This window comes from Halichoeres trimaculatus, unplaced genomic scaffold, assembly GCF_033239565.1.
Source record: "Halichoeres trimaculatus isolate MK-OKI-2021-1 unplaced genomic scaffold, fHalTri1.1 fHalTri1_scaffold_3, whole genome shotgun sequence".
In the NCBI taxonomy this organism is placed as follows: Eukaryota; Metazoa; Chordata; class Actinopteri; order Labriformes; family Labridae; genus Halichoeres; species Halichoeres trimaculatus.
This window is the reverse complement of record NW_027437181.1, coordinates 13,381,234-13,393,797: the sequence shown is the minus strand read 5'-3', so window position 1 is coordinate 13,393,797 and position 12,564 is coordinate 13,381,234. Positions and strand designations below refer to the sequence as shown.

General features: G+C 39.9%; 1 long non-coding RNA gene across 2 annotated transcripts in view; it reads left to right on the top strand.

Annotated features, from left to right (window-relative positions):
• The window catches only part of LOC141787322 (uncharacterized), a 33,620-nt gene that overhangs the window by 1,328 nt on the left and 19,728 nt on the right, over positions 1 to 12,564 (top strand). The window contains exons 2-3 of one of the 2 annotated variants that reach the window (XR_012598054.1): positions 11,502 to 11,584; positions 12,364 to 12,460. This is a non-coding gene — a long non-coding RNA (uncharacterized LOC141787322). The remainder of the gene's footprint in view (positions 1 to 11,501; positions 11,585 to 12,363; positions 12,461 to 12,564) is intronic. The other variant, XR_012598055.1, reaches the window with a different exon arrangement.

The following is a 12,564-nucleotide window of genomic DNA, read 5'->3' as shown; positions in this document are numbered from 1 at the left end:
AAATGTTTAAGTGATTAACAATTCATGGCAAGAAAACAGAAAACACATATTTATTCTGATCTTTTACATTTATTGAAAATGGCGGCAGTCCTCTGTGAAATACGGAGCAGTGTGTTGTATGCTTTCTGCCATGGAGTAAAAAACATTCCTGTGTCTTGTAAAGGATTTCATGATTTCTGCTGCAGAATCAAAAGAAGGAAAGACTCAGTACAACACAGAGAAAACAAGAGGGGAAAAAAAGGGAGAGCGTGATCTCAGGGGTTAATGGCAATCCTCCTGTCCCAGGGATTGATCCGAGTATTGGATCGCACATAAAGCTGCAGTTACTGGATATTACCCTGCCGCTATCGGCCTGCAGTGATGGCCTGGATAAGAAGTGCTTACCAAAGAGGATGCTCCTCCAGGGCAGATACGGTTTCCCAGCCCTCTGGGAACAACAACCAAATGCCTGCTGCTTGCTCAGGAACTTTCTACCTCATCGAGTAAATCCAGGGGCCTTATCAAGTTACCAGCCAACTGAACTGCTCAAAAAAATGTTTAAACCTCCTCAGATTTTGAGCTGCGTCGGGATTAGAGCAGTCATTAAACAGCTCCTGCTTTTCATAGATAAGACGGTTGATTATTTCATCCATTCGGCTTGTGTTTTATGTCAGATGGAGTAGTGTTATCGCACATTTAATTCAGAGCAGAATACAGTTTTATAGATTTTTCTGGTTTAGATTGTGAAGTTGCTGAGTTCCTCTAATAGAATGATAAAGTTTACTTTTCGCTTCATGCTGACTCCTTTCAGCTTGTCCCGGCTACTTAATGTAATTGCTTAAAACTGTTTAAATGGGCAAACTGTCCTCAAATCAGTCCTGTCTGCATTCCCTCTTGTGACTTTACTTCAGATTAGTAAAGGTTTTAGCTGATTCCAGATCTGTGCCAAGATGGGCAGCTCTACCCATGAGCATCTGCTGTATGTCTCTCAGTGGCATTACCCATGAAGCACCTGGCTCATGCCACACGCCAGCAACCAGAGCCCAGATGGCAGCTAAACAGGCTAATTATTTCAACACAAAACTCTGATGTCCCACACCAGCACTGTGGGGCCTCTTTGGCTTTGGGCATTTCTCTCTCCAGCTCCACCAAAGAGGAAGTCTGCCATGGAGCTATAAAGATGTCAAGTGGGTAATCACGGTCATAGACAGGCCCCGGTACAGTGCTTGGCGTCCAGATGTAAAGATGGTCTTATGAGATGTCCTTTGGAGGAACAAAGGCATTTGGCAGAGGAGGATGGTGCATTGTTTTTGCCCATGGTGCTCATTGATGCAGATGCCTGATCATTAAATCCCTGAGTTCTCGATGACACAAGTTTTGAGTTTTTGGATCCTGGCTTTGACCAAATGCTTATGCAGATTGTTGACAATAGTTCAGTCCAACATGTGAAAAGAATATGAAAAGTTTCATCACTTGTAGGAAGCAGTTTGGATGAGTGCCTGTGTTGTAAGTTATAAGACTTCTGTGAAGTAGGGTGCATCAGTGTCTAACTTGAAATAATCCTTTTCTCAACTTTAATTTAGCTATACTTTGCCTGCCTGACTCCTGGTGGCTGTATTGCTAAATGCAATCTCTCTTTTTTACTTAAGCACAAACCACAACTACCCTGAAAAACTAAACAATCGCTCATCTTATTCACACAATCTGGGCGAGACTTAATTCTTGCTCACGCTTATGCTGCATTTCTTGTCCCACCTGTCAGTGCTTCTGCAGCATACCTGAACACCTGGTGGAGTATGTTCATTGTAAAGCAGCTACAGTTAATTGTGAATGCCTGTACATCAGGAAGGCTCAGTGTTGTCAAACCAGTCTCTCTGATGTCAGCCTGTAGTTTCAAGCTCTTAAGTACTCCAGCAGCAGCGCACTGCAGGCTTTAACCAAATTACCCCTGGTGGTCCAGTAACTGAACAACATCTTTATCTGACATCAGAGCTTCCAGTTTCTCTGTACATCTCCTCCCTGAGGTTGATGAAGTGTTGCCATTAGGGCCCATCTCCTGAATCCACGGAGGAGGAATTGGTCGGGCTTGATAAAGGTGGCACTTAGAACAAGGTGCAGGTCCCACAGCGATAACCTACTGACTCCAGCATTAAAGACTGTACCAATGGGAGAACAGCCTACATCTTGATCCATTGCTTCTTGTCAGGGGAGGGAATTGCTGGCCTTGGCAAATGCATTTGGTATTTTTTTAGCCCTGTGTGTGGCAGGAAGAAAATACCTCCACAGGCTGACAGAAAATGGGAAGAAATTTAGGTTTGGTGTTAAAAATGAGCCTCTTACCTTGAGTAATGTAATGCAGTGGCGTTAAGCACAATTAAAATCAAATTATTTTGAATGCTTTCAGAAACTATTACTTTTGTAAAAGCAATCAACAGTTGCATTCAGAACATGTTTGATCTGATGTGTTCAACTCTTTTTAGCTCAGAGGATTTTAGTAATGGACAGAATTTTTTTTAAAAGTATAAAATCATTTTAAGAGAGTAAAAGTAAGAGTAAACTTTATTGTCCCCTTGGGGAAATTTGTTGTGGGCTCAGTGCTGACATCATACTGCCTTCATGAATAATAAATAAATAAATAAGAACCCGTTAACGTATACTCAATGTCTCATACACTCATACACTTCAACAAATTGTATGATGCCGATATTGCACAAACCTGATCACATAAAAGAACAAAACAAAAACAAAAAAAATCACTTACATTAGGGTAGAAATTAGCTGCTGGCTATCATTGTGTCAGTGCATGTAAGAAAATAAAATCACTATAGATATGTGTAGCTAAACATAGAAGGAAGTAAAATACAGTATATTGTGTCTATGAGGACTCAAACTTGGAGACAAATGAGGTGAAATGAAGCAATAAAGACTCTAATTTGTCCCAGAACGCTTCTACCTCCTCCTCTCACCCTCCTCCTCTCTCCCACTCCCTAAAGTGTGTCCCATCTGCTTTTGGGACCTCTCCCCAGCATGCAGGAGCAGGATAAGCACACCATTTCCCTGTCAATACTTTGCTATTAGCCTCTGCAGATCCATATATCACTGAGCTGTAGGCTATGAGCTGGTGTAGGGTGTTCTTCTTATCTGAATGGCTGAGGCAAAGGTTCTCCTCTCTGCCTTGCTCTTTGATTTATCCAGCCAGTAGGTTAATGGGAGAAGGAGCCTGGCTCTTTTACTCGTGCCCTGAGGGGGTAAAATCGTGTTCATGAAGGGGGTGAGAGGAGGGTGGGGGTAGCAGCAGGACGTGTCCTAAAAAGCCAAAAAGAGGAGTCCAGTTCTACTGAGTCGTACAAGCAGATTTGGATTCAGAAAATATCTTTGTGGGAATATCTACCTGTTTCTCAACTGAAAGCTTGTTTATCTAACTTTAATGGAACAAAGCAAGTTTGGCTTTCTCTAATGAAACAATTCTGAATTTTAGAAATACACTCTTTTACTTCTTGCATGAAAAGTGTTAGATAATACGCCAAAAGACATTTAGCTTATCAAACAGAGGATTCAGTGCCTCCCTCAGACCAAACAGATGAAAGCCGGCCTGCAAGCACCTCTTAGTAAGAGGTAATTCGAGCTGGTAATTATGCAAATCAGAATTCTGGCAGGGTGAGCAAGACCCTAATGAGAAGGGGAGGCAAATGTTACAACTTTTAATATGTGTGCTGTTATCACCACTGCTTACAGTGTAAGACATTTCATCGTGATCAGCAACTGATAGGTGTACTCACCTGCTCTGGATCACAGATCATCAGACATGCAGCTTAGGTAGCTCCTCAGTCTATTTTCTCATCTGTGACCTTTTGTTAAATCCTGACAAAGACCAGGCTTCGAAGAAAACAACATTTTTGCCACAATGTCAACAGGCAGAGTTGACATGCATTATAAGCTTGGGTAAGTTGAGTTTGCTTTCAAACTGCTCGTAAATATGGCTACCTTAAAAAAAAGAATTATGGATGATGAGAACTTCAGCTGAGTCATCCTGTTTTAATTTAAATCAAATGTTATGTTAATTACACTCAAAATCTTGCCAGACTCCTTTTCCATTGAGTAATAAAGATAGAATAAAGCTATTCAGCACCTTGTGGTGTTTGGTCAAACTTGGGCACTAACCTTTTGTAGCAGGTGGTTAATATATAAGGGTCCAACCCCAAACCCAGGAGGGTTATCTCCATGACCTTTTGTGCTCCTAAATAATACAGAAAATGTTTTATTGTTGCACAAATTCTTAACTTTAAAAGGTAACTCATCAGAGTGGCAGCATCTATATCTGCTTAATGTAATTCTTTAAAGACTAACAAAAAAAGATGTCCGTCCAAAGTCACCCTTTAAAGAACTAACAGAAGAAAATGCTCCACACTGATTAGGATATTTAAGTAAGTAACTTGTTGCCAAAACTGAAGGTGATACAGGTGTTTGACTTGTCAAATCAAGGAAAAAAGAGGGAACTCAAGCTTATTTAGGCAGTTGCAGCACTTGAGTGTACAGTGAGATGACATGCCTCCTTGAATGGGACAATGTCAGTCTATGTGATGATGATGATCTCTTCAACGAGCTGTATCCACCTTAACTGCATGTTCTGTTTCAACATATTCAAGGCTACAATTCAACATGAGTACAGTGAGTGATGATAAAAGGCAGTCCTAAAAGGTGATGTGTAGCTCTTGAACACCTCTCCAGATCAGTGAGTTACATCGCCTGTTACATCAGTGAGTTTATGACCTGCAGATATTTGGCCTGGATCCAAGAAGAAACTGTCTAATGAGCAAGCTGTGTCAGTGTCTCAAGCAGCTCCCTCTCAGCAGTCTGCTTGCACAGTTTGCTGTGTGTGTGTGTGTGTGTGTGTGTGTGTGTGTGTGTGTGTGTGTGTGTGTGTGTGTGTGTGTGTGTGTGTGTCTTGAAAGCAACAGAAAACTCTTTGCGTTGAAGGCATTTAGCTGTGGGATAGAGAAGCAACTCAGGAACTCACACAGCAGCACAACAGGGGAAGACAAACCACTGCCAGATAAATGTCCTACTTAGCTAGTACACTGTAGTACATTTCAACAAGAACTCAGACCCCTCCCCCTGCTCGCTTTCAGCAGCGAACACACACATACACACCTTCCATGAAAATATCCAGCATATGGTTGTATGCTTCTAGCTTGTATCCCAAGGCCAGTTTCCCAGCTGGCTCCCTGAGAGAACAGAGAGAAGGGGGAGAGGAAGAAAAGATACATGAAGAGCAAAAAGACAAGGAGATGCTTGTAGAGAAGAAGAGGGTGAGGGAAAATAGAGAGAAAAGAGAAGAGAGATGGACACAGAGGTAAAAAGAGAAAGAGTAGAGGGGAAAAAGATGTGATCATGTGTCTCATATCCCAGCGTGGCCTGTGGCAGATGTATTTTAGGTTCGGACTGTTAAGTACCCGATAATTAGTTTGCCTGTGAGGCATCAGTCATTATGGTTCTGTAGTGACTAACAAGGCTCTATCAAGGGCGACAGCTTTTCTCTGTGATTTACACGGGCTCTTCCAAAGATGGTGCAACACCCCCTGACATGAGTAAAAACAGGACATAATGTGTGATTAAAGACACAACATCTGTCCATATTTTTACCTCACAATGAGCTGCACAGCTACTTACTTTGATCAGTTTTAAACCCTGCACACAGCACTTCAAGACTAAAACAATCAAGTCAAAATTCTAAGAGAAATAATCTGAGCATAAAAGTTATGAATGGTGTGAATTCAAGCCAACAGTTAACTTCAGTCTTGTTTTAACAAGTCATATCAATATTTCCTCCGTCTTTGTATCGATCAATCTGCGCACAAGTAGATGTTATGATTCACCTGAGGACACTTGGGGCACAATTTGTACAGTTATGTTCACTCCTGGCCTTGAGACTGACACTATTGAGATGACAGGTATTAAACAGCCTGCCTAGGAATAATCTAACAGTCTTACATGTAATAGAAATATACTCAGACATGTAAAAGTAGCTCAAAACATATAGAGAATAATTTATTCAGTGCTATTGATTGTATCATCCATCAGCAACATGGTACCTTTAATTATCTCAACCTATTCTACATCAAAGACCTGAAGCAATTGAAAAAGAGAATTCCATTATAACAAGAGAAAATATCAGCCTTTAGATCCAGTAAACATAATTATAAACCCCCTCTCACCTCAAACACTTAAAAGAAATTTCAGTGAGATAATGTACCAGGGGTCTGTTTTTTCTTGAAGAGGTTTGCTGCATGTTTATATTGTGCTTACTTCTGAGGATCTGACTGAGCCACAGAAGAATACTAAAAAGGTCAAATGGACAAAAACAATGAGACTACAAGATACTTTTTTTTCAGCTGGATCTGTTTTCTAAATCCATAGCCAGCACACTCAGAGAACTCGAAACATGTAATTGTTTTCTAACAACCTCTGAGAATTCATTCAGCTTCTAATTTGACACAGCTGTGAGCTGTGAGAAGTCATTTCACATATTGCTGCTAATAATCCAACAGCCCTGCAGACATCTTCATTACTGTGATTGCATCGTCTTTTAACAGTCAATAACCTGCAAAGCAACCGTGCATTGTGTCTTGAAAGGGTTAACATGATTCTCATGTGCAGCCGCTGCTACATCCATCATGTTTCTCTGTAACTGGATCATAGCTTCAATCACAGGCGAGATTAGATAGTAGTCTATTAATCTCCCATATTAAGCAGATCCATTTGTGAAAGCAAACGGCCCGGAGAGGCCATCCTTTCACTTGTTGTCTCTAAATCTGATTAGCAAGCATAACGACATGTTGCTGAGGGTCACAGGAGATATAGATTGGTCCTGCCTGCATCTCCACTCTCTGTAGAGGGGTGTTGCAAGAATGAACAATTTTATGTTCAAGGGCTCATGGGAATTTCTGTCGTAGTCACCTACTTTATTGAATGGGCAGGATAATAGGAGGGTGGGTTCATTTAAGGCATTCTAATTTGCAAAGCACAGTGCTGTGTGTTTTATGAATTTTTAGAGATCCTCCTCACCTTTGACATTTTACATACAGAAAAATGAGACATTTCATAAATTCAAAGTAAATACTGTTGGCTTCTGCTCATGCCTCAACACTTGTAACTCTCCGGGCAGAGTGAGGACATGTGTCATTAATAAACTAAAAGGACACATTTGCAGCATTGTCTGGGCAGACTGGCTCTCCAGATGGAGATGTAAATAAAAGAGTAGGAGACCAGTCAGTGAAGCTGTGCTGTGATGATGAACACATCTGTCCTCTCATAAATAGTTTTCAGATGCTACACAAAAGAAGCAGCAGTAGAAAAATCAGCAACAAAGTATCAAGAGAGGTGCTTATTTTAGGGGTTGATAATGGAGACTTCTTAGGGTGATGTTTTATACAGTCTAAGGGTGATACCGCTCAGTGTTCCTGATGGTTTTATGGAAAGATGATAAAATGATGACCCCACATGCTCACTGCACCAACATCAAAAGTCCATATGTTAGTGGTAGTAGCTTTTGGTAATTGATTTATCTGCATGGGAGGTTATTTTTTTATCCTGTGTTTAACTGTTTAGTGCAGGGGTAGGCAACCTTGTCCATTACTCATATCATTTTAAAATACACTCATGCCCAAAGTGCCAATAGTTACTCCTTTCATAAAATCATTTGTAAATGATCTGTTACAGTATTTCTGCTGTATTTAAACTTGCTAGCAGCAGAGTTCCACCCTCATCTGTCTTCCATGTATCTCGCCAAAATGGCCGAGTCCAGGACATCGTTGACGTTCACACTTTTCTCCACCACGCTAAATTTAGGAGCATCTTTGAGAGCAGATTTTTGCTACTGTGACATGCCCTTTCACAGTTCTGAAAGTTCTTTTGATTCTGGACATGATTGCATTGTATCTGGCAGTCCATCAGCTAAAACACTGGTGGCTGATAGGAAAGTCTCCTCTATGTATACCCGTCAGTGAATACTTTGCTAACGCTCTTTTTACTGACTCTAATTTTTCTGTCTCATCTCTAAAGTTTCTTCGTGTTTGGTCTCAAAAAGACGCCACACTCTTGATGTCGTACGTACCACACTTTTACAGCAGAGGGTGCATACCCTCTGATCTCCTCTGGCAATAAACCCATACTCCCTTGTCCAACTATGTTGGAAAGATTGACTGGAACTTGGTTTGCTTGCCATGATAACACTGCCAAATGGTTGAGCTAGCAGGCTGAACTCACAAGAGATTTATGGTGACACACTTGCTTGATTTAAATGAAATATTTAATGTTTACTGTTACATTTTTACATAAGAACATTTATAGTGTGCTCAATTTCTTGTGAAGTGTTGACTGGAATACAACACTTTTGTTATGTATTTATTTATTTATTTATTTAGTCTTTTGCCTCATTGTAAAATTTTTCTGCATGCAAACATAAATAGTCTCACGTTCCAGCTGTGGCAACCATGCCCTAGGTTGCCTACCCCTGGTTAAGTGGTTAATGTACAAATGCCGTCTTGAAATTGGCAGAAGGGTGTTGTACAGACCATGGAAGACAATAAATTTTGGATTTGATTGTTTGATTGTCGTGGGATCAAAAGGTTTATGATCAAAATTCTGCTACAGCTGATAAATGCAAAGATGCATTAAAATATAGTTAAAAGTAAGGCAATTTGTTTTTGGTAGATTAGTTCTTTGCCGCAACAGGGCTTCTTAGCAATGAACTTTTAAGGTTGAAAAGCCTGTTTATTCTTTTTTTTTAAATGGTACCACATTTGTAAGGAATAAGCATTTGTAGGATGAGCAGCAGAGCTGAAAATGTGGGTTGCACCCATGAGAAATTTGTTAAATTTTCTCTCCAAATAGCTTGTTCTCCTGTTGCTACTGACTCTGATGCATGTGGACCTACGAGCATGGGCCCTGCTGTAGTGTAAATCTGCGTAAAATTGGACATAACATGTTTGGTACCAGTAATTAAAATTGTATTGAAATACAGCACTGTGATGAGTCTACATTTTGACTCTTGTGTCACATAGACAGTGGGTCGTATTTGATAAAGTTTGCTGTATGAGTAAAAGTCAAGCCTAAACTACATGAATCTTCTCTCCTGGCGTGCTGTAAAACAAGTATGATGTCATAGTTGTGTCCTGTTAGAGTCAAAGTTATTCAAAGAGAGTAGCCATGTCATTTTTAGTTTTGATGTGTGATTCATTGAACCAGTCAGAGGTCATGATGTCCGTGATGAAGATGATGTAAATGGTGTCAATGATCTTTATTTAGCCATCTTACCTCAACACACGCTGGAAGAGAGCTCGCAATAGCGTTGTGCCAGGTGTCTGGTTTCTCTCTCTGACTTGGATGGGACGGGGAGGAGAAGCAGGAGGAGGAGGAAGATCCTTTTACAGCGAGCGTGGGGACAGATCTGTTTACTTGGGGAAGTTAATTGATTGGGAGGAAAGGTGGTGAGGAGAGAGAGGAAGAAAAGTGGTAGAAGGGGCAAAGAGAGGAGGGTCAGGAGGGTATTGATCATGTGACTGCTCCTGCCATAACCTCCAATATGTCTGTGTGCTTTTATTGCACTGTAATGCTAAATAAGACGGTTTGTTGTAAAAACAGTCAAGAAAAACAACATGTGCTCGATGAGCGGGTGAAACGAAGAATTGAATGACTTCAGTCGGTCATTAGGATCAATTTTTCAGTTTATTTCATTAATACTTTGACCTCAAAGAAGACTTATAAGAGATATTAGCTTTGCTCTGCTTCCAACAGGGCCCCTTTCAAAGCCCTTTGTTGCATCCACTTTTTAATATTGTGATGCTGTTATTATTAAGTTGTCTAAGCATGTTGTTAAAAAAAGTACTATTATTACAAACAAACAAAATAAGCACATTATTTTGCATTCGGTCCATCAGGGAGAGATAGAGAATGCGTCTGTGAGCAGAGTAGTGCAGTCTGCATGCCGTCCACTTTGTATTGGATAGACCACATTAATTATTTAACCGCAGGGCTGCTAGCTATTATTACAGAAAAACAGTGGACTGCATGTGGATGCTTCCCTCATGTTTGTATGTCAATACACACCTTGCCCTCGTCGGCTCAACAGACCACTGTGGCTCTCATATCTTAAAACAAGGGCACGTTGTAAAGGTTAGATTCACAAAGCATGGTGCAAAACTTGTTCCATCAGTTTGAATATCCAATCAACAGAAAATGGGATTCTGTGTGTCTGAATAAGCATTAAACACTAAAGGGTGAGTTCTACCATTATATGGCACCTGTATGTGTTTGAGTGTTTGTAAGTATGTGTGAGAGATTGGCACAGGGAGAAAAGTATAGAGCAAGAGCTGTACTAGAAAGCAGAGGGAGTGCTGGAGGTGAGGGGGAGTAGTTGCTCAGATTTGTTTGCCGTGTCTTTTTTAGTTCTCCCGTCCTCGGTGACGGCCCTTCCTGTTCAGATGGACATTTCTGTGTTATTCACTCTGAGGTTATGGTTTGAGATTGAGGGCAAAGCCCGCAGCCTGCTGTTTGTTTTGAAGGAATCCATTGTCAATACAGACGCAGCAGCACTCAGATTGTTTGCAGAGTTAATAGTAGTTTGATGATGTCATTCTCAGTGACCTGAAGAGAAATTGACCCCTGTTGTGTGAGTATCTCTAAAATGCCACCTGCACAATTACGGCTGGAGTGTCCCTGGACTGTTGTATGTGGGGTTCGTTTTATCCGAGACATCACCACTCCCTTTCACACACACACACACACACATCATTGTAAACACACAGGCACAGAGGAATCTACTGCTACAGTTTAATTTGCTGACCCATACCTCCACACCTAGTGAAAACATGTTCATTGAATGTCAGCTGGAATTAGATTCCCCACAGAGATGATGAAATAATTTATTCATCAGGAGTGAGTTGGAACGTTTCAACCTCGAACCTCAAGCAGCTTTAGATCAGTTGTCTCTTCAGCACAGCGCAGAATAAAACTCTAAATAACACACTGTAAAAAGTGGGCCTCTTTAGATGTAAGTTTTTTTTCCCCTTTTTTTGGCTGAATGACAAAAATAGGCTTTTCCTACATTAACGGGAACACACAGAAAAATAAAGCAAGAAGCTACAGATATGGAAAAAGATACATTTACTACACCCTAAAATTACATTTAATGTGACTTCCACTTATATTTCTTTGATGCTAATAATTTTCTGATCACACTGTGGTGGTAAGGACACTACTTACTTATATTAATCTAGCCTTTTTATTGTTTTATTTGTTAAAACAAAGAGGAAAATAAATCATAGAATTAAAAAAAAGGGTGTAAGAAAAGGAAAGCGAGAAGCACAAACCCTCTAGAGAGATGTATTATTCATGTTCACGACATACCAGGCAGTCTGTGTTTGTGTGAGGTTGTGTGCTGTATATGTGTGTGTGTAGATCCTCTGTCTGGTGTTTGTGCTGTAGGATGATCATGGTGTGAATTTCTGTCTCTGTGTCTGCAGCGCTCGGGTCAGACAGGAGACTGGAGAGAGGCCTGCACAGGCCTGAGCTGGTCTGGGTGGGATTCTTTCTTTCTCCACTGGAGGTGTGACAATTGTTATTACATACTGTGCAGGCTAATATTCAGACTAAATAATAGGATCAACACATATGGAGTCTCTATTTGAGAACATATATAAAACTGATACCAAGAAGTGAAAGGCCAACTTGTGAAATCATCACTAGAAACTGACCGTAGTTTAGTATCTGTTACACAATCCATTTACATTTTATTTTACATGTTTTTGACCAAATTATTTTAGGCAAATGTGAAACTGTTTATGGTTCCTTTATAATTAATTCAGAGTCAATCTAAAACCTTTCATTTGAGTTACTTAGATAGATATTTACTGTACTAAAAGGTATTCTTTTACCATGATCCTGTTTGTGGAATATATGACAAAATATAAGAGAATTGTTTTTATGCAGTTTTGTCGATGTATGTGTGGTAACTTTCATGCTTGTACAGTGTTATGTATTAACTGTTAAATTAATTAAAAATAAAATATAAATAACAGAACTTGAAACTTCTATACTTTTGTTTCTCATTTAATAACAACCTGGCATTTATTGTATTTGTAATGAGATAGTAGCCATTACATCAGCCAATTTTATTTATTGTTGCAGCACATTTTTTGGACGGACTAGTTTTAAGATTTTCAGTCTTTTACTCTTTTGATTTCATTTTTTTGTGAAGTAAATTGCATAAAATGAGGAACAAACGGTGATTGTCTTTCCCTTCAAATGAAAACCATTTTATTAAAGCCACAATAAGTAAAGCTGTCATTGACAACTGTTCTAAACTGTGCTTGTTTCTTCACTTAGCTTAAACGGGCTGCTGCTCAAGACGGAATATCCTGGAAAATATGAAGAAGAAGAAGAATCCAGAAGATTTACTGTCATCCAAGAGGGATGAAATGAGGTACTCAGGACCCAGTTGAACACAAATCCAAAAACAAAATCACTACAAAAATTGAAACATCAAAAGGATAGGTTTTATATCATATACTTTAATGGCCACAAGTA